General features: G+C 38.2%; 1 protein-coding gene across 1 annotated transcript in view; it reads left to right on the top strand.

Annotated features, from left to right (window-relative positions):
* CFAP299 (cilia and flagella associated protein 299) overlaps window positions 1–14928 on the top strand; it is a 657858-nt gene that overhangs the window by 30020 nt on the left and 612910 nt on the right. The window lies entirely within an intron of this gene.

Consider the following 14928-nt stretch of genomic DNA (forward strand, 5'->3'; position numbering starts at 1 on the left):
ATTCAGAGCTGCTAGAATTTGAAGGCCCTTTCATCTGCAGATCTTCTCTGGTTGCCTTTGTAATGGGATGGGTACCATATGTTGCCTTTTGCCCCATGTGGTAGTCCATTCCCTTCCAGGTTCATTTAGTGTTGTTGACAGCAGGGCCAGAAGATGGTGTCCTAGAGCCAAATATGTCCTGTGCCTCTATTTGTTGGAGGATCACTTTGAAAATATGCATGAACATCTGACTGCCTGCCAGCTGGCAACCTGGAAACACTTGGTTCCACTATCAGATCATCTTACATTAACTTATTTAATATGCAGGTGAGCAACTCCAAGTAGATCACAATTATTTGGTCTAGCAATCATAGAGCACCTATTTCGAGAAGTGCTAGTGTCTAGGAGTAAGTTAATTACTCACAATAGCTTCATAGGGGAAAAAGTCTGGAGAGATGAAAGTTAAAGATATCAGGAAGGTATATTTTGATTAGGGACGTTCAAGAAGAAGGCAAAAATGTTAAAAAATTATTTTGGGCTTCTATTCAGTCTTTTACAAATTAGACAACCATAGTGCATTAGGCTCTGTGCTGTAGGCTCTGGGAATACAATAGAAAACAAGACTTAGTTCTCACCCTCAAGAAGCTTGAAGACTAGAGAAATGAAAGGCATTACATTGTTGGTGGGAATGGAAAATGGAAAACAATTTGGCAGGTCTTCAAAAAGTTCAACGTAGAGTTACTATATGACCCAGCAATTCTACCAAACACATATTCAAGGGAATTAAAAAACTAAGTCCACTTAAAAACTCATATACAAATGTCAGTAGCAGTATTATTCATAGTAGTTAAAAGGTAGAAATTGTCCAACCCATCAACTGATGAATGGATAAAAAGTTTCGTACCTAAGTGTAATAAAATACTATTCAGTCATCAAAAGGTATAAAGTAGTGTTACATGCAACAACATGAAAAACCTTGAACACATTAGGCTAAGCAAAGGAGGCTAGAAAAAAAAAGACTACTTATTGCATGATACCATTTATATAAAATGTCCAGGATCAGTAAATCTATAGAGACAAGTAGATTCATGGTTTCCAAGGGCTGGATGGAAGGGAGATTGGACAATGACTGCTAATGAATATGAGGTTTCTTCTTGGTGTGATAAAATGTGTAATTAGACATTGGTGATAATTGCATAACTTTGTAAATATACTAAAATCTATTGAGTTGTGCACCTTAAAAGTGTGAATTTATAGTATGTGATTTAAATTTCAGTTCAAAAAGACAATTGCAATGGAAGATGATAATTGCAATCGTAAGTACTGTGGCAACATTTTGAAGTAATACGAAGTCAAGATTTGTGAGGGGACGTGAAGAATAAGAAAAATTCTTCTTAATGTTTGACCAGTAAATTGATTCTTAAAGGCTCAATTAGAGTTAATCAGGCAAAGAGGGGTGTGAGTGAACACATCCATTTTGCCTCAATCTTATGATAAACTCCCCTTATTCACAAATTATTTTCTTTACTTCTTTGTCTTAATTTGTACCTGTTCCTTCACTAAGGCCTTTTTTTCTCCAAAAACTATACCAACTAGAGGCACCCATTTCAACATTTACTGGGTTGATATCCAAGTTGATGATGTGGAGCAGGGTCGGGGGGATAGAGTAGATTCTTCATTCTCCTAGCTTTCTCATCCTTTGTTTCAAAATCATCTCTGCTCCACTATTATATAAACATCTCTGATTTCTTCTCTACGAGATTCATGCCACTGGTTATAGTAGCCATAAGACAGAAGCTATAGACGTTGGAAGAAGGGATGGGAGTAATTTAGCTGATACCCATTTGTCAGGACAGGGAATTCTCTCCCCCAGGGACTGGCCATGGTTTTCTTGCATAAGTGCCAGATAATTTCTATTTATAGTGAGAAGTTCAGCTGATTGCCATGTGGTGGAGAGATGGAACTTCAATGTTCGTGACACACATTGACTGCTGTGTTCCTAGAGCCTAGTCAGTGGTTATAACTGAGTCATCCCTCAGGCTGGATACTTTCCTGGATTAGCTTGTAAGATAATCAGTTCTTCACTTTGGGTCACCTTATCTTATTGGGAAATGAATTCACCCCTCTTAAAACTGGTTCTGAGATAATGACCTTATTTTGCTAGAGCACAGTATCTGAAATGCAGATGATCGGAATAAGTGGTAGCCCTGATGGATTCTATAATTGTGCTGGTTAGCTATTGCCATCTTCTTGGAAGACTATTAGATGAGTCTTTGGGAATTACTGTGAGGATTCACTTGATAGGAGACTCAGATGCTGTATATACATGGATCCCTATGATCTTTTTGTACTTGATAAAGAGGATTTCTGTGGTGATTTAGAGTAAGGTTCTTGTACCCTTTATTCTCAAGTATATCTGGAATAAAATATAAAAGCTGGATAAATCTCCAGCCTTTCTTATGCCATTCAATCTAGTTAATTTAGCATCTGTTAAATTCTATTTTCTGGTATAATGTATAGTTATCTCCTTCAATTTGTTTTTAACTATAGAAGGTAGAAATGTCTGTTAACTTATAAAATACTTTTAATTTTATGGAGATGAGCACTTTGGGAGGCTGAGATGGGAGAATTGCTTGAGCCCAAGAGTTCAAGACCAGCCTGGGCAACATAGTGAGACCCCAAATCTTAAAAAAAAATTATGGTGATGAAGTTGGATACAATTCCAGAGTTTGTTTTATATAAGAATGGCTTTATCCTGTCAACCTTATTTTATTTTTGTACATCATTTTATGATAAAAACTGAATATCATATACTTGAGAATTAAATGAGAAAATTTATGTATTTTAAGTGTTTGGTGAAATAACTTTAACTTTTTGCTTAGTATCATATTTTTAAATAGCTATTCTCATGGTTTGTTGCTTTCAAACCAAAACAATACAATTGTGATTTGTTGCAGATTAGCATCTCCAGGAAGCAGACAATGAGAATTAGGAGTGCACAAGGTTTGTTGAGAAAGCAACACCTGTGAAAGGAAAAGTGAGGAACAGGACTGAGCAGGGTCAGAGCCCTAACCTCAAACATTCAGAGAATCTCTCAGCACAGTGGAGAGCTCCACAGTACAAGTTATCCCACATGGGATGAAATAGCCAGGCGTTAGTATCTCCACTGTACTCATTGGCTGGGGACCACTAAGAAAAGTTGAGGCCAATCTTGAAAGGGTTAAAAGCCGGAGGCTGTCAGCTCACCAAGCTCCTCACAGCTGGCAGAAATTCATTTATACGAGGTATATCTGAGTGATGCATCTTGTAACATACAGATCTACTTCATGTGCACATGGAGCAGCTCCTCCAGAGCACAGAGGCCTCTCTTCATGAGAGGAAACTCACAGTAAAGTCAATGGGGTGAGCTACTGCCCCTGTCATTTCATAATCTTCCTCTTCCACTGTCCATTCTAAATCTCCTGCCTTTGTCTATCATCTTTCCAGGATTTTGTGATGTGACCCAAAATCCTTATTCATAAATGGCCTGAGGCCCTTATCATCCTACTCTACTCAGGCCCATGTTGATACATGTGTCATTCTCATTTAAAATTTAGGAAGAGTGTATGAACAGATGCCTAGGTGGTTCACCTGAGTTTGCCATGTATTCTTCCCTATCCCAATTCTATAACTGCAGTCCTTCTTTTTGCTGATCAGCATCAGTTACTCTACAAGATCATGTCTCCTCTTCTTGCCTGCTGCTTCCTGGGCACAAGATGCCCAAGGTGCCTAAGTGGCAGCCATAGCTTGTAGTTCAGTGAGACACTTGCTGTTTTCCTTGGTGAGTATCCTAGTGCATGCACATCAGTTTTGAATAGTATTGCTGCTGAGCTGGAGATTCATTGGTGCCTTCAGTGAACATTCCAGCGCTTTTAGCTGACAGCTTCTGGATAGTGCATGCATAATATGACCAGAGGACCCCATATTCATGAACACTCTCCTGTACCTATTTTCTACACAATGGGTATATCAGTTCATTCTTACACTGCTGTAAAGAAATATCTGAGACTGGGTAGTTTTTAAAGAAAAGAGGTTTAATTGGTTCATGATTCTGCAGGCTGTACAGGAAGCATGGCGGCATCTACTCAGCTTCTTGGGAGTCCTCAGGAAACTTACAATTATGGCAGAGGGTGAAGGGGAAGCTGGCATTTTACATGACCAGAGCAGGAGGAATAGAAAGGTGGGGAGGTGCCACACACTTTTAAACAACCAGATCTCATGAGAATTCACTATTCACAGAGTACTAAGGGGGAAATCTGACCCCATTATCCAATCACCTCCCACCAGGCCCCACCTTCAACACTGGGGATTACAATTTGACATGAGATTTGATGAGGACACAGATTCAAACCATATTATTCTGTCCCTGGGCTCCCCAAATCTCATGTCCCTCTCATGTTGCAAAACACAGTCATGCCTTCCCAACAGTCCCCCAAAGTCTTAACTCATTCCACCATTAGCCCAAAAGTCCACAGTCCAAAGTCATGTGAAACAAGGCTAGTCCCTTTTGCCTATGAGCCTGTAAAATCAAAAACAAATTAGTTACTTCCAGGATACAATGGGGGATAGGCATTAGGTAAGTACGCTTGTTCCAAAAGGGAGAAATTGGCCAGAAGAAAGGCGCTGCAGGCCCCATGCAAGTCTGAAACCCAGCAGGGCAGTCATTAAACCCTAAAGCTCCAACATAATCTCCCCTGACTCCATGTCTTACATCCACGGCATGCTGATGCAAGGGGGGCTCCCAAGGCCTTGAGCAGCTCCACCCCTGTGGCTTTGTGGATTCACCCCCACAGCTGCTGTCATGTGCTGGCATTGAGTGCCTGTGGCTTTTCCAGGCACAGGGTGCAACTTTTGGTGGCTCTACCACTCTGAGGTCTGGAGGATGGTAGCCCTCTTCTTACATCTCCACTAGGCACCACCCCAGTGGGGCCTCTGTGTGAGAGCTCTAACTCCACATTTCCCTTCCTCACTGCCCTAGAAGAGGTTCTCCATGAGGGTTCTGCCCCTGCTGCAGGTTTTTGCCTGGACATCCAGGCTTTATCATATATCCTCTGAAATCTGAGTAGAGGTTCCCAAGCCTCAACTCCTCCATTCTGCACACTTGCAGTCCTAACACCACATTGAAGCCATCAAGGCTATAGCTTGCATCCTCTGGAAGAATGGCCTGAGTTATACCTGAGCCCCTTTGAGCCACAGCTGGAGCTGGGGTGGCTGGGGTTTGGGATGCAGGGACTGGTGTCCTGAAGCTGCACAGGGTAGCGGGGCACTGGGCTTAACCCATAAAATTATTCAGTCCTCCTAGGCCTCCAGGCCTGTGATGGGAGGGGCTGCCACGAAGGTCTCTGAAATGCCTTTTGAGGCCTTTTCCCCATTATCTTGGCTATTAGCACCTGGCTCCTTTTTTGTTATGCAAATTTCTGCAGCCTGCTTGAATTTCTCCCCCCAAAATGAGTTTTTCTTTTCTATCACATGGCTAGGCTGCAAATTTTCCAAACTTTTATACTCTGTTTCTCTTTTATATATAAGTTCCAGTTTTAGATTATGTCTTTGCTCACACATATGAACACAGGTTTTTACAAGCAGCCAGGACATATCTGGAATGCTTTGTGCTTAGAAATTTCTTCTGCCAAATACCCTACATCATCACTCTCAAATTAAAAGTTCCACAGATCCTTAGAGCCAGGGCACAATGCAGCCAAGTTCTTTGCTAGGACATAACAAAGTGATCTTTGCTCCGACATAACAAAGTGATCTTTGCTCCAGTTTCTAATAAGTTGCCTCTTTCAATCTGAGACCACTTCAGCCTACCTTCACTGTTCATATCACTACCAGCATTTTGGTTACAATCATTCAACAAGTATCTAGGAAACTTTAAGATTCCACTCATTTTCCTGTCTTCATCTGGGTCTTCCACATTTTTCCCATTATCCAGTTTCAAACCTCTGCCCATTACCCAGTTCCAAAGCCGCTTCCACATTTTCTATTATCTTTATAGCAATACCCAACACCTAGTACCAATTTTCTTTATCAGTCCGTTCTTGCATTGCTATAAAGAAATATCTAAGAGTGAGTAATTTATAAAGAAAAGAGGTCTAATTGGCTTATGATTCTTCAGACTATATAGGAAACAGGGCAACATTTGCTCAGTTTCTGGAGAGACCTCAGGAAACTTACAATCATGCTGAAAGGTGAAGGAGAAGCCAGCATTTCACATAGCCCTAGCAGGAGGAAGAGAGAGATGGAGGAGGTGTCACACATTTTTAAGCAACCAGATCTCACAAGAACTCACTGTCACAAAGACAGTACTATGGGGAAATCTGCCCCCATGATCCAATCACCTCCCAACAGGCCTCACCTCCAACACTGGAGATTACAGTTTGGCATGAGACTTGGTGGGAATGCAGATTCAAACCATATGAATGGGTTCCCTGGTTGGGATGCAACTTTGTATTGGATTTGATGCTTGTGTAGCAGGCATTCAGTGAGTCCCCAGATAGTAGTGCTGGCTAAGGCCAAAGAGGAGAAAAGCCAAACTCCGGAGTTGCGAGAAAATATATTTCTGTTTTAAGCCATCCTCTCTGTGATACTTTATTATAGCAGTCCTAGAGAACTAACATGTTGAGTGAGGCTGTAGTATATCAGGGAAAATGTATGAAGTGGCAGGCCCCCAGAGCTTTGTAGGGTTTATCTGCCCTCCTCTGGAGTGACCATGCCTTTTGAAAGCCAGGTACTACCCATTTCTTGTTCATCCTTTCCAATCAGCGTGATGTCACTGATGGAATCAATCAATGTGAAGTTCTGTGGGATGCCCAACCAGCCCAGATTCCATTATGACAGAGGACAGGAGAATAAACATAACCCCGAGACAAAATTGTAAATACATGTTATTGTCTGTTTAATGAGAATTCAAACTGATTTTGACTTTATTTCCTAATTAAGGCAGAAAAGAACTTATTCATGAAATCAATAGCTACATATTATCTATCTGAAGACACATTAGTCTGTTCCAGCAAGTAGCACTGCAACTGCAATTAGGGCTACTACTTGGAGGAGCTTGTGGTAGTCTACAGTTATTCTCCAGGATTCAACTTGGGGGTTGTGCCAGCTGCCATGTATGACAATCTGAATTAGACATTTCAGTCAGTGATCCCTGAGTGGCTGCATAGACACAGTGGACCTAGGATAAACTAACCCTTGGCCAGGACTTCATTTCTCATCTGACCCCCATAAGCTTCCACTCTAAGAGTGGGGCCACAGTGATTCTTTGGATCTCTAGATACCAGTCTCAGCTTGAATGCTGAATTCAGTAGCCCCTTAACTGTGTGGGTATTACATTTTCCTTTGTGTATACTCATTTGAGTAAATGCCTATAGGTCTCTTTGGGGGAGAAGAGAATCACTGCAATGTATACTTGCTATGGTGAATACTGGATGTGGTCACATATTTAGTCAACAAGTTCTTGGTCTAAAAACTGAATGATGTATGGATACCAGGCAATGCATCATGCTTTTTTACTGGAATGGCTGCCTTCAACCTCAAGTAACCATCTTTAATTTCTAACTATGATAAAAATTGAGTTATTCCTTTATTGACTGCCCATCTGTTTTGTTCAAGGATTACCATGTTCTATAAACCATCTTCATAACTTTCTGCAGTGCCCTTGGTGGTCATTGGGCATGTTACATCGTTGGTCCTTATGATAATTACAAGTCCCTGGTGTCTTATGGTTAAGTTCCATCACTTAGCTTCTCTTACATCAAGGTACTATTATGCCCACTGTGCTTAGGTAGCCTAGGTATGCAACAGGGCTTTTCTGCATTCAGCCCTGGAATGCATTGGAGAGCCACCACTGAACTTCTTAGTGATTCTGATGCTTCAGTAACTAGCACATTTTTTATGCTATTAATGACTGGCTATCTTCTGGGTTCTTCTATAGACCATGATCTTCTGGTGGGTTTTCTGGTCTCACACAATGTATTTATTCTAGGATTGCCGTTTTCCCGAGCCTTTTCATCTCTTCCTCAAAAGTCTCTCTCTGAAATTTAGGCCTTTGAACTGCACTCAATGTAGGCCATTGCTTGTTCCAGGTTTCTTGGAGTCACGCTAGCAGAGTTTGCCCCATCTTCTGGGGTCCGTACCAGAATGCAATGCCCTGTGTTCTGAGAAAGTGTCTTGTCAATAAACTCTGACTTATTTAGTCTTATTTCTGCTTTCTCTGATCTAGAATCCCCAGAATCTAGTCCAATGAGTCCCTCTAGTCTTGTTGGCACAAGTCCTAGGTCTTGCAGTATATGTGGGATAATATTCCTTTTTTTCTTATCAGACTTACCATGTCCCTATCTGTGACTTGACCATATTATCAGCCTGGTGGCCAGAAGTGTAACTCTGATAAGGGAACTGGGGATATCTCCTGAGGCACACACCTGCTTTTATGTGGGAGAAAGGCCTCTATTTACTTCTTACATTGCTGCTGCTAGTTGTGGGGGTTTGCTAGCTCCTATTGAAGAGCAGTGAGCTACTTCTTCAGGCTCAGAAGATTTAGAGATCTGGAAAGATCAAAATTTTCAAAAACATCTACTCATTTGTCCCAATCCCATGTGTCAGGAGCTGAGATTTTCCTAATCAGAGCTCTGGTTTTGGTGTAACATACTTGCGCCTGCTGAACATTTGACTGCCTTTGGAACTCATTCACTGTGACTGTCAAATCCTGGCTTGATCTTCATCTTATTCTGCTTGTCCACTGCATGAAATGAGGGCTTCTTTATAAGCTAGCCAATGGACTCTGTGCCTCTTGAGACTTTGAATGCCTGAAATATCCTATTGGCTAGGGAATTCCCCTTCAGTGGCATGGCATCCCAGCTTAAAACATATGAATCTTTTTATATGTTTGCATATGACTTTGTCCTTGGCCTGTTTGCATATGACTTAACTGTGGGGATGTGGCCAGGGATGTGGACCTCATTACATCTTATTCGACTTGCCCACTTCATGAAATGAGGGCTTCCTTGTAAGCTAGTAAAGAGACTGGCAAATTCAGTGCTAGAGTGGCTCCAAGAAACCTGGAACAAGAAGTGGCCTGCACCAAGTGCAGTTCAAAGGCCTAAATTGCAGAGAGAGACTTTTGAGGAAGAGATTAAAGGCTCAGGAGAACAGCAATGCTGGAAGGGACATATTGTGTGAAACCAGAAGTCTCACCAGAAGATCATGGTCCATAGAAGAGCACAAAGGATACCCAGTAATTAAGGCCATTAACTTTTGCATTATTACCTGTAGGGCATCAATGCAATTTAACAACTAATTCCATTGTTCTTATATTCGTTATTCTCACATACATTCTGAATGCCTGAAACATCCTATTGGCTAGGACATTCCCCTTCAATGGCATGGCATCCCAGCTTACAACATGTGAATCTTTTAACAACTGGACCATACCTTGTGTTGGGCCTGTCTGCACATAACTTCGCTCCAGGGATGTGGCTGGGAATATGGACCTCATTACCAGAGAACTCATGGTAAGTGATCCAATCCTCAAGCCTCATCTTGCTGCTTCAGGCTGATCCACATGCAATCTGTCACAGACTAGCCTCTCTGAAATAAAGTCAAGAATTCAAAACGTTAATTGAGAAGTATTAAACATAAAAGGAAAAGTGTGGAGGCAAGGTTGAACAAGGGCAGCTTTCAGACCTTAATGCTCATGGGCAAAGTCTCTTCCAAACTAGTGAAGGGAATGCAAAGCAAAGATTGCCTGCTAGAGGGGCTCCACATTTGGTGGAAATGGTTAGGTTCTTGAGCCACCAGTTTACTCAGTGCTTTGTGTGGGCCACCCAGAAAACAATATGTCATGAGCTCAATTGCTGAGGCTGACAAAGAAAGAGTTAAGAACCAGAAGCCGTCAGCTGACTACTACTCCCAGCTAGGTAGCACATCCATTATTTTTTATAATTCATTTTTGAAAGTTAGATGTATTGATGTTTTTAAAGTGCTTAATTCAATGAGTTCTGACAAATGTATACAGTAGTGTCACTCTCACCACAATCAGGATAACATTTTCATTACCGCAAAAAGTTTCCTCTTGCCTCACTGTATTCTTTGTAGCCCCTGACAAACCAGCCATGTGATTTCTGTCTCTATAGTTTTGCCTTTTTTTAGAATGTTATATGAATGGAATCATAAATTATGTTGTCTTTTTTTCACTAATCATAAAGCTTTTGAGGCTTTTCTGTATGGTTGCATGAATGAGAAGTTTGCTTTTTTATTGTTGAGTGATATTGCATTTTCTGGTGGATAACAGTTTGTGTACGTATCTGTTTTCCAGTCAATGGATAATTGGGTTGTTTCTAGTTTTTGGCTTTTCCAAATAAACTTTCTGTAAATATTTTAAAAAGGTCTTTTTAAGGAAATATATTTTCATATATCTTAAGTATATACCCAGGAATGTGATTACTGATTCATGTGGCAGCTGTATGTTTAATTTGATAAGATACTGTTATATTGTTTGCAAAGTGTCTGTATCATTTTACTCTCCTTAGTAAGGTATTAGAGTCCCAGTGGTCTACTTCTTTAAGAACACATGGTACTGACAGTTAAAAACATTTAGCCAGTATAGCAGGTGTATTTCCCTAATGACTAATGATGCCAAACATCTTTTTTCTTCTTCGTCTTCTTCTTTTTTGTTGAGACTATTGTCACCCAGGTGACAATGCAATGGCATGATTTTGGCTCACTGCAACCTCTGCTTCCCAGGTTCAAATGATCCTCCTATCTCAGCCTCCTGAGTAGCTGGAATTACAGGCACCTGCCACCACACCTGGCTAATTTTTGTATGTTTAGTTGAGATGGTGTTTAACCACATTGGCCAGGCTGCTCTTGAACTCCTGACCTCAGGTGATCCACCTGCCTCGGCCTCCCAAAGTGAGCATCTTTTTATGTGCTTATTTTCCATCCATATCTCTTCTTTGGTGAAATGTTTTATTGATTTTAAGTGTTCTTTATATATTCCAATTACAACTTTTTCATCAGATATGAGTCTTGGAAATATTTTTTCAACATCTGTACCTTGTCTTTTTGTTTCCTTAATAGTGTCTTTTGAAGAGTAGATTTAAATTTTGATAAACTCCAGTTTATCAGTTTTTCTTTATGGTTCATGTATGTGTGTATTTCTGCGTGTCCTATGTAAGAATTATTTGAATTCCTAGTTACAAGTATCTTTCCTATATTTTCTTTTAAAACTTTAGAGTTCTAGGTTTCACATTTAAGCTTGTATTAATAATTTATTTTAAACTAATTTTGTAAATTTTGTTAGGTAAGAGGCTTTTTATTTTCTAATTTAAATATCCAATTGTTTCAGCACTATTCGTTGAAAAGACTATTCTTTTTCTATTGAATTTTGTAGGTACTTTTGTTGAAAATTCTTTGACTGTATATGTACCTGTCTATTTTTTGTGGATTTCTATTCTAGTCCATGGATTTATATGTCTATCTTTATGCCAACATCACATTGCCTCTAAGTTTTAAAATCAGATAATATGAGTCCTTAAACTTTTTTTTTTTTTAAATGCTTAAAATTCTGGTTCCCTTGCTTTTCCATATAAAGTTTAGAATCACCTAAATTTGTAGAAATCATCTTGTTGATTCCTACAAATAAGCCTGCTGGGATTTTGCTAAAATAGGTATCAATTTGGAGAGAATTACATCTTAACATATTGAGTCTTCTGATCTATGAATGCTGTAAGTCTCTTCATTGATTTGGGTTTTATTTATTTCTGTCATCAATGTTTTATAGCTGTATTGATCCTAATAAAGACATACTTGAGACTGGGAAGAAAAAGAGGTTTAATTGGACTTACAGTTTCACATGACTGGGTAGGCCTCAGAATTATGGTGGGAGGTGAAAGGCACTTCTCACATGGCAGTGGCAAGACAATAATGAGGAAGAAGCAAAGGTGGAAACCCCTGATAAACCCAACAGATCTCATGAGACTTATTCACTATCACAAGAATAGCATGGGAAAGACTGGCCCCCATGATTCAATTACATCCCCTGGGGTCCCTCCCACAACACCTGGGAATTCTGGGAGATACAATTAAAGTTGAGATTTGGGTGGGGGCACAGCCAAACCATATCAGTAGCTTTCAGTATCTTGTAAATATTTTGTTAGATCTGTCCCTAGAAATTTCATTTTTTAATGCTCTTGTAAATAGAATTTTTAAAAGTCACTTTCTAATTGATTATTGATAGTATATAGAAATAAAATTGATTTTTCTGTGTTAACCTTTCATCATGCAACTTTCTTAAACTTATCAGTTCTACTGGCTATTTTCTGTGTGGTTTTGTATGCAGAAGATCATAAATTAAACGTTTTATTTCTCTATATCTAATTTGTGTGCTTTTATTATTATTATTTATTTTTCGTTCTTTAATGCGCTGCATAAAACCTCCAAGATAATGTGTAATAGAAGTAGAGAAGGGGATTTTTTTTTTCAGTTTTAAGAAGAAAGCATTCTCTCATTATTAAATATGTTAGCTTTAGTGGGTTTTTTTGTAGATACTCTTTATCAGTTTGAGGAAGTCTCCTACTAATCCTAGTTTACCAAGAGTATTTGACATGAATGGATATTAAATTTTGTCAGATGATATTTTTCTGTTTATTGAAAAAATCTTATGGTTTTTCAGATTCTTTACTTTTAGTTTGTTGATTAAGTGATTTACATTGATTGATTTTTCACAGGTTTAACCAACTTGCATTCCTGGGAGAAACCCAGTTTGCTCATGTTGTGTATATAATATTGGATTAAGTTTGCTAATATTTTGTTGAGAATTTTTACATCCACTTAATTAAGTAATTAATTAATTTTGATGTTGTGTGTATTTTTTAATTCATTTTATGTATTTGTCTTTAGTCTTTTTGTAAGGCCTTTTCTGATTTTGTATCAGTGTAATTCTGGCTTCAGAAATAATTTAGGATGTTTTACTGCTCTTCTACTTTTTGGAAATTTGTAGAGTTGATGTTATTTCTTCCTTAATTGATTGGTAGAGTTCACCAGTGAAGCCTTCTACCATTGGAGTTTTCTTTGAGAGAAGGCTTATAACTACAAACTCTATTTTTAAAATAGATAATAGGGAAAATCAGGTTCTTTCTTTCTTTCTAAATATGTTTGTAGTTTGTATCATTCAAGGTATTTGTTCATTTCACTTAACCAATCTATAGGCATAAAGTCATGCTTAATATCTTGTTATCATTTTAATATATGTAGTAGAATGTGTATGGATATTCATTTTTTATCTCTGATATTGGTAGGTCATTTTTAATCTATCAGTTTTAATGATCTTTTTAAAGAACCAGCTTTTTAACATGAATTGTTTTTTCTACTATTTTGTTGTTTTCTATTTTATTGATTTCTGCTCTTATTTTTATTATTTCTTCCTAGCTGCATTGTGATGAATTTGTTTTAGTTTTCTAGTGCTTTAATGTAGAATATTAGCTTATTGATTTTAAAGTATTCTTCTGCTATATAAACTTGAAATTCCATATGTTTTCCTTTATGCACTGATTTAGTTGGATTTCACAAATTTTGATGTTTGATGTTTGTTTTTATTTTCATTTCTATGTTTATTTTAATTTTCACTCAACTCGAAAGGCTTTATAATTTCCTTTATAACTCTTGAAGTATGTTGTTTAACGTCTAAATGTTAGAAAATTTTTCAAAGTGTCATTTTGATATTAATTTCTAGTTAAATTCTATTATGGAAGGAGAGTATTTTATATTCTTTCTGATTTAATTTTTTTACATTTATTGACATTTGCTTTATTTCCCAGTATATGGTCTATCTTAGTTGATGTTACAGGTTCATTTGCATGTGTATTCCTTCTTGTAGGTGTATTTTTAGGATTACTATTCTAAAAATAGCAATTAAGCCAAGTTGCTTGATTGTGTTGTTCAGGCCTTCTGTATCCTTACTGATTTCCTGTCTACTTATTCTAGCTATTACTTAGAGATGAATGTCATTATGTCCAACTATAATTATAGGTTCATCTGTATCTTTCAAAATATTATCTTTTTGATTTATGTATTTTGATATTCTGATGCTAGATACATATGCTTCATGATTTTTTATTTCTTCTTGAAATAAAATTGAGCTATATCATTGTTCAATATCATCTTCACTCTTGGCAAGATTTTTCTGATATTTATATAGACACTCAAGCTTTCTTTCAAACAGTATTTGCATAATATTTTTTTCCATCCTAACCTCTTTGAGCCTAAAATAAATTTACAGAGAAAACTATATAGACAAAATCCAATATTGGTGACAGCTCGCTAGTGATTAATTAAAGAGAAAATAAAATTACATTTAAAAAATTATGACAATTTTCTTCAGAATATTATTTAGATTCTGTCTCACTTTTTTTTTTTTTTTTTTTTTTTTTTTAGATAGAATCTCGCTGTGTTGCACAGGCTGGAATGCAGTGGCATGATCTTGGCTCACTGCAACCTCCACCTCCTGGGTTCCAATGATTCTCCTGCCTCAGCATCCCTAATAGCTGGGGTTAGAGGTGCACACCACCAACCTGGCTAATTTTTTGTATTTTTAATAGAGACAAGGATTTGCCATGTTGGCCAGGCTGGTCTCAAACTCCTGACCTCAGGTGATCCACCCACTTTTGCCTCCCAAAGTGCTGGGATTACAGGTATGAGCCACCATGCCTGGCCTCATTTTTGTTCTTATTTTAGCTGTCTGCCTAAATTTTATTTATTCATTCAGTAATCATCTACAATCTCTTTGTAAGCAAAAAGATCTCTTCTAAGATTTTGTTCCACTTTACCTGACCTCTGCTACTGCTTTTAATGAGAGTTTATGCATTTCTTAAAATGTTCCCTTTCTTTGGCCTTTATTACTTTGTGCCTCTT

Source organism: Pongo abelii, chromosome 3, assembly GCF_028885655.2.
Source record: "Pongo abelii isolate AG06213 chromosome 3, NHGRI_mPonAbe1-v2.0_pri, whole genome shotgun sequence".
NCBI lineage: Eukaryota > Metazoa > Chordata > Mammalia > Primates > Hominidae > Pongo > Pongo abelii.